General features: G+C 34.3%; 1 long non-coding RNA gene across 1 annotated transcript in view; it reads right to left on the reverse strand.

Annotated features, from left to right (window-relative positions):
* Window positions 1-13249, reverse strand: part of LOC113633562 (uncharacterized) — a 36276-nt gene extending 23027 nt beyond the window's left edge. The window contains exon 1 of the long non-coding RNA XR_003438247.1: window positions 9389-13249. This is a non-coding gene — a long non-coding RNA (uncharacterized LOC113633562). The remainder of the gene's footprint in view (window positions 1-9388) is intronic.
* Window positions 13250-13507: the final 258 nt, after the last annotated feature.

A 13507-nucleotide genomic window follows, 5' to 3' on the forward strand; every position in this document is an offset into this window, starting at 1 on the left:
GAATATTTCATAATGTGAAGATTCATGAAATTCAAATTTTCAGTATTCATAAATAAAGTTTTATTGGAACATAGACATCCTTATTCATTTAAGCATTGTCTATGGTTGCTTATTTGCTATAATGACAGAGTTGAATCATTGTGACAGAGACTACATTGTCTGCAAAGCCTAAAATATTTACTATCTGGCCCTTTATGGAAAAAGTTTGCTGATCTCTGCTCTGAACATTGATAAATAAAAGGAAAGAATCAAGCATTTATCCTACCTTTTTTAAACTTCCTTTCATGAAAACCAAATAGTTGATGGAGGACAAATTTTTTTACAGAAGAATTGCAAGTAATAAATACAGGTGAAATGACAGACTTAGAAAATCCCTATTTTTGAATCCCCCATGAAAAAATTGTTAGGCAGTGTTCACCAATGTATTTTAAAACCACCAAGTAAAAGTTTGATGGGGAATTTTAAGTGGAGGAATCAGATACCGTCTGAATCTGTTGGTCAATTATAACATCACTAAAACTTGGGGCAACCAAATATTTATGTACCTCATGATATGATGTAAAAAACTGCCTAGAAAGCTGCACTTTAAGCAAGAAAATGGATTAAAATACAAGTGTATAGGAAATAACAGGGGACAGAAGAACAATTTAAATGAGCAATCTATCAACCAAACCCAGAATATGAAGCATTATATAGAATAAATGACCTGGTTTCTCTAAGGAATGAACTATGTAAATGGATTAGACATAAATGTGAAAGGCAAAAGCTTTAATAACAGAATAATATCTGTATAACACTGGGAGGAGGGAAGGACATCTTAAGACATAAAAAACATACCATAAAGGAAAAGGTGGTACATTCTTATCTTTAATGTGGTTGAATTTCTCTTTAACATACATAAAGACAGGGACAATACAAGCAACAAATAGGGAGAAGTTACTTAACAAAGGATTAGTTCCAGAATATGTAAAGAACTCCTCCAAATCAGTGAGAAAAAGGCAAAGAACCCAATAAAAATGAGTGAAAGATAGGAATAGGCGTTTCTAGAAAGAAGAAACAAATAACCAGAAACATATGAACATATGTGTAACCTTATTATTAATTAGGCAAGTGCAAATTAGAATCTCAACAAGAAACTATTTCACAGATACTAGGAATGGCAAAAAAGTTGAAATACGAATGTTAAATCTAAGTGTTAGATTGTAGAGCAATGGAATCCCTTACACTTCGCTGGTGGAAATATAAATTGGTAAAACGACTTCGGGAAAAATTTGGAATTATTTATTAAAATTTAAGATATGCATTACCTATCACCAAAAATTGTTCTTGGGGATATACCCTAGTGATATGTAGAAAAATGTTTATAGCAGCACTGTTTGTAATAGAAAAAGCTAGAAACCACCTAAATGTCCATCAGCAGTAGAGTACATGAATAAATTATGATATTCATCCAGTGGAATACAATAGGCAATGGAAATGAATAAACTTACACCTATACACATCAGCATGGATCTATTTCCAAAACATAGTATTGAATGAAAAAAGCATGTAACACAAAGAATGCACTATGTTTTTGTTTATATGAAGTTTAGAAATAAGTAAAACTAAATATCATGTTATTTAGGAATGTAGCCACATACAGGGAAACTATAAAGACAAACAAGGGAACAATTAACATAAAATTTAAGACTGTGAGAGTAGGTAGACGGATAGGAATGTACTTGGGGAGGAGCACCCGGAAAACTTAAAATGTATGAGTAATATTAATTATCATCTCTAGATAGTGTAATTATAGGTGATTTTAATTTTCTTATTTTCCTGCTTTCCATATTTCTATATTGTGGTTTTTAGAGAGGCAGTGTTCTGTAGGGGTTTCTCTGGAGCAGTGTTTCTCAACTGGAGGTGATTTTACCATTCTCCTCCACGAAGGAGACACTTGGCAATGTCTGGAGATGTTACTTGATTGTCACGACTGAGGTGGGGCAACTACTAGCATCTAGTAGGTAGTGGCCAAGTATGCTGCTAATGTTTAATCCTACAATGCACCGGATGGCACCTCCAAAACAAAGAATTACCTGGCCCAACATGTCAGTAGCTCTGAGGCTGAGAACCCTGGTCCAGAGCCAGACTGTTAGGGATTGAATTCCAGCTGTACACCTCACAAGCTGTGTGACTGTGGGGAAGTTACTTAATCTCTGTGTCTGTTTTCTTGTCTATAAAATGGGACTAATAGTAGAATCCACCTCATAGGGTTGTGAGAATTAACTTAAACATTTAAAGTACTGAGTATATGCCTAGTATACTAGGCACTTGATAAATATTAGCATTAATTATTTTATTATTTACAATTTTTATTTCTTATTGAATACATTCAATTGATTAGAGAAATATGTTGATAAAGTTATTATAGTAAAAGAAAATTATACAAAGACACACAAAACCCTACTTTAAAATGTAGCATATGAAAGTTTTACATGAGAAAGAACTTTGCAAGCAATAATGACAGGATGTTACAATCTGTGTTTTATCTGTGCTTAATAATAATTCCTAAACAAGAAACCAGGGGGCTGAACATAAAGTGTGTATAAGTTAGTGCTAATCTGATCATAAGCTATATTAATATCTGAACTCAAAGATGTGTGGCCTATTTTCGATAATTATCCTATACTTTAGTACACAAAGTGATGTTTCTCTTTTTTAAAAAAATTTTTAAATTTAATTTTATTTTTTTATGCAGCAGCTTCTTATTAGTCATCAATTTTATACACATCAGTGTATACATGTCAATCCCAATTGCCCAATTCATCACACCACCATCCCTCCCACCCCCTGCAGCTTTCCCCCCTTGGTATCCATACGTTTGTTCTCTACATCTGTGTCTCAACTTCTGCCCTGCAAACTGGTTCATCTGTACCATTTTTCTAGGTTCCACATACATGCATTAATATACGATATTTGTTTTTCTCTTTCTGACTTACTTCACTCCGTATGACAGTCTCTAGATCCATCCACGTCTCAACAAATGACCCAATTTCGTTCCTTTTTGTGGCTGAGTAATATTCCATTGTATATACGTACCACAACTTCTTTATCCATTCATCTGTCAGTGGGCATTTAGGTTGCTTCCATGGCCTGGCTATTGTAAATAGTGCTGCAATGAACATTGGGGTGCATGCATCTTTTTGAATTATGGTTTTCTGTGGGTATATGCCCAGTAGTGGGTCATATGGTAATTCATTTTTTAGATTTTTTAAGGAACCTCCATACTGTTCTCCATAGTGGCTGTATCAATTTATTTTCCCACCAACAGTGCAAGAGGGTTCCCTTCTCTCCACACCCTCTCCAGCATTTGTTGTTTGTAGATTTTCTGATGATGCCCATTCTAACTGGTGTGAGGTGATACTTCATTGTAGTTTTGATTTGCATTTCTCTAACAATTAGTGATGTTGAGCAGCTTTTCATGTGTTTCTTGGCCATCTGTATGTCTTCTTTGGAGAAATGTCTATTTAGGTCTTCTGCCCATTTTTGGATTGGGTTGTTTGTTTTTTTAATATTGAGCTGCATGAGCTGTTTATATATTTTGGATATTAATTCTTTGTTGATTCGTTTGCAAATATTTTCTCCCATTCTGAGGGTTGTCTTTTCGTGTTGTTTATGGTTTCCTTTGCTGTACAAAAGTTTTTAAGTTTCATTAGGTCTCATTTGTTTATTTTTGTTTTTATTTCCATTACTCTAGGAGGTGGATCAAAAAAGATCTTGCTGTTATTTATGTCAAAGAGTGTTCTTCCTATGTTTTCCTCTAAGAGTTTTATAGTGTCTGGTCTTACATTTAGGTGTCTAATCCATTTTGAGTTTATTTTTGTGTATGGTGTTAGGGAGTGTTCTAATTTCACTCTTTTACATGTAGCTGTCCAGTTTTCCCAGCACCACTTATTGAAGAGACTGTCTTTTCTCCATTGTATATCCTTGCCTCCTTTGTCATAGATTAGTTGACCATAGGTGCGTGGGTTTATCTCTGGGCTTTCTATCTTGTTTCATTGATCTGTGTTTCTGTTTTTGTGCCAGTACCACATTGTCTTGATTACTGTAGCTTTGTAGTATAGTCTGAAGTCAGGGAGTCTGATTCCTCCTGCTCTGTTTCTTTCCCTCAAGACTGCTTTGGCTATTCGGCGTCCTTTGTGTCTCCATACAAATTTTGAGATTTTTTGTTCTAGTTCCGTAAAAAATGCAATTGGTAATTTGATAGGGATTTCATTGAATCTGTAGATTGCCTTGGGTAGTATAGTCATATTCACAATATTGATTTTTCCAATCCAAGGACATGGTATATCTCTCCATCTGTTGGTATCATCTTTAATTTCTTTCATCAGTGTCTTATAGTTTTCTGCATACAGGTCTTTTGTCTCCATAGGTAGCTTTATTCCTAGGTATTTTATTCTTTTTGTTGCAATGGTAAATGGGAGTGTTTCCTTAATTTCTCTTTCAGATTTTTCATCATTAGTGTATAGGAATGCAGGAGATTTCTGTGCATTAATTTTGTATCCTACAGCATTATCAAATTCATTGATTAGCTCTAGTAGTTTTCTGGTGGCATTTCTAGGATTGTCTATGTATAGTATTTTGTCATCTGCAAACAGTGACAGTTTTACTTCTTCTTTTCTAATTTGTATTCCTTTTATTTCTTTTTTTTCTCTGGTTGCCATGGCTAGGACTTCCAAAATATATTGAATAATAGTGGTGAGAGTGGACATCCTTGTCTTGTTCCTGATCTTAGAGGAAATGCTTTCAGTTTTTCACCATTGAGAATGATGTTTGCTGTGGTTTCGTCGTATATGGCGTTTATTATGTTGAGGTAGGTTTCCTCTATGCCCACTTTCTGAAGAGCTTTTATCATAAAAGCGTGTTGAATTTTGTCAAAAGCTTTTTCTGAATCTATTGAGATGATCATATGGTTTTTATTCTTCAATTTGTTAATATGGTGTATCACATTAATTTGCATATATTGAAGAATTCTTGCATCCCTGGGATAAATCCCACTTGTTTATGGTGTATGATCCTTTTAATGTGTTGTTGGATTCTGTTTGCTAGTATTTTGTTGAGGATTTTTGCATCTATATTCATGAGTGATACTGGTCTGTAATATTCTTTTTTTGTAGCGTATTTGTCTGGTTTTGGTATCAGGGTGATGGTGGCCTCATAGAATGAGTTTGGGAGTGTTCCTTCCTCTGCAATTTTTTGGAAGAGTTTGAGAAGGATGGGTGTTAGCTCTTCTCTAAATGTTTGATAGAATTCACCTGTGAAGCCATCTGGTCCTGGACTTTTGTTTGTTGGAAGATTTTTAATCACATTTTAAATTTCATTACTTGTGATTGGTCTGTTCATATTTTCTGTTTCTTCCTGGTTCAGTCTTGGAAGGTTATACCTTTCTAAGAATTTGTCCATTTCTTCCAGGTTGTCCATTTTATTGGCATAGAGTTGCTTTTAGTAGTCTTTTAGGATGCTTTGTATTTCTGCAGTGTCTATTGTAGCTTCTCCTTTTTTATTTCTAATTTTATTGATTTGAGTGTTCTCCCTCTTTTTCTTGATGAGTCTGGCTGATGGTTTATCAATTTTGTTTATCTTCTCAAAGAACTAGCTATTAGTTTTATTGATCTTTGCTATTATTTTCTTTGTTTCTATTTCATTTATTTCTGCTCTGCTCTCTATGATTTCTTTCCTTCTGCTAACTTTGAGTTTTGTTTGTTCTCTCTATAGTTCTTTTAGGTGTAAGGTTAGATTGTTTATTTGAGATTTTTCTTGTTTCTTGAGGTAGGCTTGTGTAGCTATAAACTTCCCTCTTAGAACTGCTTTTGCTGCATCCCATAGGTTTTGGATCATCGTGTTTTCATTGTCATTTGTCTCTAGGTATTTTTTGATTTCCTCTTTGATTTCTTCAATGATCTCTTTGTTATTTAGTAACGTATTGTTTAGCCTCCATGTGTTTGTGTTTTTTACGTTTTTTTCCCTGTAATTCATTTCTAATCTCCTAGCGTTGTGGTCAGAAAAGATGCTTGATATGATTTCAGTTTTCTTAAATTTACTAAGGCTTGATTTGTGACCCAAGATGTGAGCTCTCCTGGAGAATGTTCCATGCACACTTGAGAAGAAAGTGTAATCTGCTATTTTTGGATGGAATGTCCTATAAATATCAATTAAATCTATCTGGTATATTGTGTTATTTAAAGCTTCTGTTTCCTTATTTATTTTCAATTTGGATGGTATGTTCATTGGTGTAAGTGAGGTGTTAAAGTCCCCCACTATTATTGTGTTACTGTCGATTTCCTCTTTTATAGCTGGTAGCGGTTGCCTTATGTATTGTGGTGCTCCTATGTTGGGTGAATATATATTTATAATAGTTATATCTTCTTGCATTGATCCCTTGATCATTATGTAGTGTCCTTCCTTGTCTCCTGTAACATTCTTTATTTTAAAGTCTATTTTATCTGATATGAGTATTGCTACTCCAGCTTTCTTTTGATTTCCATTTGCATGCAATATCTTTTTCCATCCCCTCACTTTCAGTCTGTATGTATCCCTAGGTCTGAAGTGGGTCTCTTGTAGACAGCATATATATGGGTCTTGTTTTTGTATCCATTCAGCAAGCCTGTGTCTTTTGGTTGGAGCATTTAATCCATTCACGTTTAAGGTAATTAACGATATGTCCTGTGACCATTTTCTTAATTGTTCTGGGTTTGTTTTTATAGGTCCTTTTCTTCTCTTGTGTTTCCCGCTTAGAGAAGTTCCTTTAGCATTTGTTGTAGAGCTGGTTTGGTGGTGCTGAATTCTCCTAGCTTTTGCTTGTCTGTAAAGCTTTTGATTTCTCTGTCGAATCTGAATGAGATCCTGGATGGTAGAGTAATCTTGGTTGTAGGTTCTTCCCTTTCATCACTTTATCATGCCATTCCCTTCTGGCTTGTACACTTTCTGTTGAGAAATCAGCTGTTAATTTTATGGGAGCTCCCTTGTATGTTATTTGTTGTTTTCCTTTGCTGCTTTCAGTAATTTTTCTTTGTCTTTAATTTTTGCCAATTTGATTACACTGTGTGTTGGCGTGTTTGTCGTTGGGTTTTTCCTGTATGGGACTCGCTGTGCTTCCTGGACTTGGGTGGCTATTTCCTTTCCCATGTTAGGGAAGTTTTTGACTATAACCTCTTCAAATATTTTCTCTGGTCCTTTCTCTCTCTCTTCTCCTTCTGGGACCCCTATAATGCAAATGTTGTTGCATTTAATGTTGTCCCAGAGGTCTCTTAGGCTGTCTTCATTTATTTTCATTCTTTTTTCTTTATTCTGTTCCGCAGCAGTGAATTCCACCATTCTGTCTTCCAGGTCACTTATCCGTTCTTCTGCCTCAGTTATTCTGCCATTGATTTCTTCTAGTGTAGTTTTCATTTCAGTTATTGTATTGTTCATCTCTGTTTGTTTGTTCTTTAATTCTTCTAGGTCTTTGTTAAACATTTCTTGCATCTTCTCGATCTTTGCCTCCATTCTTTTTCAAAGGTCCTGAATCATCTTCACTATCACTATTCTGAATTATTTTTCTGGAAGGTTGCCTATCTCCACTTCATTTAGTTGTTTTTCTGGGGTTTTATCTTGTTCCTTCATCTGGTACATAGCCCTCTGCCTTTTCATCTTGTCTATTATTCTGTGAATGTGGGTTTTGTTCCACAGGCTGCAAGATTGTAGTTCTTCTTGCTTCTGCTGTCTGCCCTCTGGTGGATGAGGCTATCTAAGAGGCTTGTGTAAGTTTCCTGATGGGAGGGACTCGTGGTGGGTAGAGCTCAAAGTAATGTTTCTCTTATTCTGTTTAGCGACCTTTCCAGAAAGATTCTTGGGAAGTCAATTTCTTGATTGAATCTCATGTACATCCAAGTGGATGTGTCTGTAAAGTTTTGATAGGTTGCAGTTTCTTTTTTTCCTTAACAGTTAGTGTTCTAAAAAATAAGCTATTTAAAAATATATAAAATTTATGGTTAAATTTCTTTAAGCTTTAGCAAATTAAATGCGGATTATTATGCGTGCACATTCAACTGTAATATGGCAGTTCCCTCTAAGCAATTATTATATTTTCAATATAGATATGTCCATAAAGAAGTAGATTCAAGCAATGATGTTAATAATTACTATCATTAGTATAGTCCCATATAATTAACAAAGTCCTACCACATACATAGTCACAATAGAGCTTCACAAAAATCTTGTGGGGTATGTGGAGTTATCTCTATTTTACAGATGAAGTAGTTGAGACTTACGGAGATGAAATTATTTTTCCAAAGTTATAATTCTCATAACTGTGGAGCTATCATTCAAACTGCAGTCTCATAATGAATTAGTTACTGTGATAATCCACTGTGGGCTTTTTTTTAATGTAACATTTTAAATAGATTTATTTATTTTTATTTATTTTTGGCTGTGTTGGGTCTTTATTTCTGCTTGCAGGGTTTCTCTAGTTGCGGCGAGTGGGGGCTACTCTTAGTTCCGGCACATGGGCTTCTCATTGCAGTGGCTTCCCTTGTTGTGGAGCACGGGCTCTAGATACATGGGCTTCAGTAATTGTGGCACGTGGGCTCAGTAGTGGCTCGCAGGCTCTAGATTGCAGGCTCAGTTAGTTGTGACACACCAGCTTAGTTGCTCTGTGGCATGTGGGATCTTCCCGGACCAGGGATCGAACCCCCGTCCCCTGCATTGGCAGGCGGATTCTTGACCACTGTGCCACCAGGGAAGTCCCCATTGTTGGCTTTTAATAAAATTATGAGGCTTCCTCTGACTTAAACAAAACCTTTTTGGAATTGGTATAGCAGGGCATTGATTTCTTCTCTCAAAATGAACTTAGATGTGATGTCAGCAACAGAAGATGGAGAGGGACCCCACATGCATTACTTACAAAAATTACACATAAATGTGATAAAAACGAATTGGTTAACTTCATTATTGTTATAAACCTTTTATTTTTATGTTTAACTTTGGATAATTTCAAATATACACCAAAGTAGAGAGAATGGTATATATAAACTACTATATTACCCATCACCCACCTTCATCAATCATCAACTCATGGCAACTTTGATTCATCTTATCCCTCCTGCTTTCTCCCCACTGGATTATTCTGAGGCAAATTCCAGATATATAATTTCTTTTGTGCATAGTTCATTATGCATAATTTTGTTTTTCAAAAATAACTATTTTAATAATAATTATAACCTTGAAATACTGAAAAGCTGAATAGTTTTCTAGAAAGCTGTTTCCAGCTAATGTATTCCAGTAGGCAGCTTTTCCTGAGTTCAGAATAATCACAGTATGCTTTTCTTTTGGAATTTAGATGTCTAATAAACAGTAAGAGAAAGAGTTTTACCTGTCCTATGCCATCTTCTCTCATTTCTCCTAAAATAAAAGATCACAACATTCATTATCTTAAAATCTAATAAAGGACTTTAATAAAAATTGTTAATAGAACCTTTTAATGTTCTCACTAGAAAGAGAAATACTTAAAATAATCATAAAATACTTAAAACTCTAGAGAAAGCAATAATCAAACTTCAAAATAGTATGAAAATACCAGTTATTCTCATACATACATGTTATGGCTAATGTACTGAAATCAAATGAGTAGACTATGCTTTTATTGTTGCTTCTGTTCTTAAAGAGATGCCTTAAAACTTGCATGGTAAGTAAGTTTCATTTAAGTGCCAATTCTGGTGATTAGTGGTGGTTACCTGGGGAGCTGTGTTAAGTTTTATGAGGCCTTTTTTTTTCCTCAATGGGAAAGAATACTATATTTGATTAGTGGGTTATTTGCTCTCATAGCAGTGATATGAGACCTGGTGACTCTGGCTTAGTACATCAAAATGATGCTTTTAAAAGAATCATCTTTACTTAAATTTAAATATTAGGCTGAGGAAAAAGAAGTGACATTACTGCTACAGTCTAGTTTCTCATTATTGATGAATAATAGGTAGACATTAATTTACATATTTTCATCCTTGAAACAAGTAATTGTGTATATAATTGGTTGTATTAATAAGTTCGAATTTTGTTTCTCTTTTCTTACAGCATTTAGTGCACATATGCATATACTAATTTGGCACTAGGCTATGTTCACTTATATTATTATTAATTTTCTTTATTTACTTAGTTTAGCTTACCAAGTAGATTATAAATTTTCTTAAGCTTATCAACAGAATCTTATTCTTCCTCGTAGTCCTAGCACCATGAAATGCCATGATGATGATGATATTTTTATAAAAGTACATGTTATTTGTCTGTCATTAACTCTAAATTATTTGCTGTTTTGTGGCATTTTTCTATTGACTGGGATATTAGCTATATAGTTTAAATTTTTCATAACATTTCTAATATGGTATGGAGCCATCTTATGAAATCTGGATTGTAATGCTTTCATAGGACATTTGATTTTTTTAAAATAATGGGTTGGCTCTTGCCTTTAGGTAGATAAAAGTTTAAAGCCTACAGTAAGATGGTTATTCTCTTTTGGAAGCTGTCTAGGAGTATAAAATTAACCATCTCTCTCAGAAACTGGTGTAACATTTTGTCTTCCTAGTAGTCATACATCATTCTTATGACTAAACAAAACTAAAACAAAACAAAATAACCTGCTTTAATTTATGTTTTTAGAAGTTTTCCATAGACCATAAAACAGCCCAGTGTACTTTGTGTAATTAAATAGTAATTGCTATCCCTGTAATCTTGACACTTTGCGCTAAACAACTATACTTTTCAAAATGTTTAAAAATAAACACTGTTTCACAGTTAGTCACTGTCAATCATCCTTGAATCCATACCAATTTTTCATATAAAGGAAAATTAACTTCCATAGCAGAAGTGTTTAAGATCTATGATCTAGATTCTAGATGGACATCTAAAGAGATTGGTGTAATGAAGTGATTGCTTCTGACTCTGGTATGTTATAGTCTTTTAAACACATACCACTTTGTTTATTCTTCTCATAAAAGACAGTTACTGCTTCATTCAGTTTCTTGTCAACTATGACAGTCCCCATCCCTTAACTATATTTATCTTAGTCTAGATGAGGGGCCTACATAATGTAAAGGGCCAGGTAAATATTTTAGGCTTTGCAGGCCAATAGGCAAAATTGAAGGTATTATGTAAGTACTTATATAGCAAGAGAGAGAGATTCTGAAATGTTTGTCTTGATGAAATTCATACTATAATAATAACTGATTACAGGTGTTTTTGTGGCACACATCTAATTGGAATGGAGGATAGCATTTCATTTGATTGGGGTTCAAAGTTAGTGTTCTGTCTCATCAAACTCAACTGCAAATATTCATCTGTTAATGCTGATCTCTGATGAGATTTCATGTATTTCACCTCTGAATATGCCCTTTCAAACAGATTAGTACCACACACTGATATCAATCCATGAGCAGCATCTTATTTTATAGAATTCTTCTTTTTTTATTAGATTCATCTTATTTTATTAGATTCTTCTTTTGATGTTTGACTTTTAGCATGTGATTATATTGCAGATTAATCACTTCCAGTTGCAAGTTAGGTAGAAGCTCCTCAGTTGCAGTTGATGGATTTTGAAATATGGAAATTTCCTTTGCATTTGCATTCGGGTCCAAAAATCACTGCTGGAATTAGGGAGACCAGTTGTTCTAGTTTCCTGGGACTGAGCGGTTACCCAGGATTTGGGACTTCAAGTGCTAAACCTGGGACAGTTGTTTACCCTCTCTGGAGTTTAATTTGATGTTAGAAAGTATATCTATTTCAGATTTGTGTGGGAATATAGATATTATTTTTTGTTTTAACTCTTGATAACACAACATATTATTTGTGATTCAAACAGCATTAATTAGCATTGTATTGGCTTTGCTTCAGTAAAAAAATTCACATATTAGCAACTGTTTGCCTTATAAATATAAATTAAATTCATTAAGAAACATTATCAAGTTTGCAGCAAAAGCTCATTTCCTAAGCCATTCAGTTTGATAATAGTGGTCAGTAGTGATTCTTCTCATTTAGAAAAATTTTAGTCTCAGTACCTAAAAAAGTCACAATAAAATTTTGTCACTGCAAAGTTTTTGGACTGCATGGTAGGGCAAGTCAAGATATTCAGCTTCCATTTTTGACAAAAATTCACAAAGCTGAGGATAGTTAAACCCATAGGAGTGAGTGAAATTCACCTTTGACACTCTTGGCTCATGATTAATTCAGATATTTTCTGCAGGATACCTGCTGATTGAATAATAAATACCATGAATAACCGTAACATTTAAAACACACTTTGTAAATTTGTCTTTTTCTCCTCCACATATATTGGCATCATTGGTTGTAACACATCTTAGCAGATTCCACTCTAGGTTGTACTGAACTAGTGTTTTCTCAACTTTGAATATATTCTTGCCTGGAATTGTTTCACATAGATTCTTCATAGAGGTTAATTCTTCACTTACACCAAACTTGGCATTGACTCCTCAAATAAAAAACAGCAATTGAGCGGTATCCACAACATCTTTTGACCAAAGAAAACCACTTGAAATCATTTTCCTTGCATGTATATGTGGGGTTTTTTTGCTTTGTTTTCTCATCAGCTATTCATATTGTTCCCAATGTCCTCAATTTTTTGAGTAACTGTACTCACTGAATGGCTGATAATCTCAGACAGAGATTATTTTCTCTCGACACACTTCTTCAGTTTCTACAATCAAATATGATTTAATTAACCATCAGTAAATGGCTTTCCTTGATTAGCCAACAAATAAGCCATTCAGAAAACTTACTTGGTCGGAAGCTCATGTTCATTTTTTATTTTTGTGAAAGAAGCTTTCCTATGATGAGACACACCATTTTAAATTTTCTGTTTTTTTCTGACCATTGTTTGCCTGTGGCAGGGGATATTGTGATGAGTTCTTTGATTGGTAATATTCATGTATATTGGATTCAGTTGAGCACAGCTATAGTGTCATTGCATAATAAACACAGTGCTTTGCCATCTAATTTGATAACAGAACAATTCACTGTCCACTGTGCCTTAAAAGTGTGACATTTGCAGTCTAATCTTCTTTTCTGGTTTTGATATGATGAGCAGCCACTGGTAATAAAAATAAAGTTAAAAATTGTGATGTGGCACTTGAAAGGCTGTGGATTTATAACTGTGTCACTGCAGTTTGCAGTGTGCTAAGCAGCCATACGAAGTGCTACTCAATTCTGCTATTGTAGCATGAAAACAGCCATAACTGATGTAAAAGAATAAGCATGGCTGTGTTCCAATAAAACTTTATTTATAGACATTGAAACTGAACTTCTGTGTGTCACAAAATATTGTTCTTCTTTTGATTTTTTCCAAAGCATTTAAAAATGTGAAACCATTCTAGCTTGTGGGCTCTAAAAAAACAGGTGGCAATCAGACTTGGTCCATGGGCTGTACTTTGCAGATCTCTAGTCTAGATAGCCTTTTTCCATACTGTGGTAATGTTACTCCTATTTT

Source organism: Aethalodelphis obliquidens, unplaced genomic scaffold (genome assembly GCF_003676395.1).
Source record: "Aethalodelphis obliquidens isolate GAN/ISIS:26980383/991018 unplaced genomic scaffold, ASM367639v1 scaffold40, whole genome shotgun sequence".
Classification (NCBI taxonomy): domain Eukaryota; kingdom Metazoa; phylum Chordata; class Mammalia; order Artiodactyla; family Delphinidae; genus Aethalodelphis; species Aethalodelphis obliquidens.